Raw genomic sequence first — 944 nt, forward strand, 5'->3', positions numbered from 1 at the left:
GAGGGCAGGACGTGGCACCGAGGGCAGGACGTGGCACCGAGGGCAGCGCGTGGCACCGAGGGCAGGACGTGGCACCGAGGGCAGGACGTGGCACCGAGGGCAGCGCGTGGCACCGAGGGCAGCGCGTGGCACCGAGGGCAGGACGTGGCACCGAGGGCAGCGTGTGGCACCGAGGGCAGGACGTGGCACCGAGGGCAGGACGTGGCACCGAGGGCAGGACGTGGCACTTAGGGCAGCGCGTAGCTGATACGCTCAAATCCAGCCTCAGACACTTCCTAACACTTCCTAGCTGTATGGCCCTGCGAAAGTCACCCCGCCCTGCCTGCCTCGGTTTCCTCCTCTGTCAAAGGAGGGGGAGAAGGAAAGGGCTGAACCCCTCAGGAACTGGGGTCACAGAGACTCAGACGGACTCTTGCAGTCCATCCCCAGCAGTGCCGGAGCCACAGTCAGATGCCAGGGGGCAGCCGGGTGGCTCAGCGGACAGAGTGCCAGGCCCGGAGGGGGGAGGTCCTGGGTTCCAATGTGGCCTCAGACACTCTCTAGCTGGGTGACCCTGGGCAAGTCACTTCAGCCTGGCACCTGGCCTTTCCTGCTCTTCTGCCTTGGAACCAATACAAAGGATTGATCGTAAGATGGAAGATTAAAGGTTTTCTAAAAAATCATTAGGAAATACTTTAAAAAAAACAACAAATAAAAGTCATGTAAGGGAGCAGTTTTCTAAGCCCTCCTGTCGGGTCACCGGCCCCACTTCTATCTGAGGGGGCTCCCCAGGAAGTCCAGGCTCACAAGTCAGCAGGTGTCCTGTGCGGGACTCAAACCCAATGCCTGGACTCTGTCTACGCCGCACTGTCTCATACACAGATAAACACAGAAGAAAAAAAAGTCCTGTGAGGCCCAGGGCGGGGCAGGGTGGGGGTGCTTCCTAGCTGGGCACCCCTAAAGCC

This window comes from Gracilinanus agilis, chromosome 1 (genome assembly GCF_016433145.1).
Source record: "Gracilinanus agilis isolate LMUSP501 chromosome 1, AgileGrace, whole genome shotgun sequence".
NCBI classification, from domain to species: Eukaryota; Metazoa; Chordata; class Mammalia; order Didelphimorphia; family Didelphidae; genus Gracilinanus; species Gracilinanus agilis.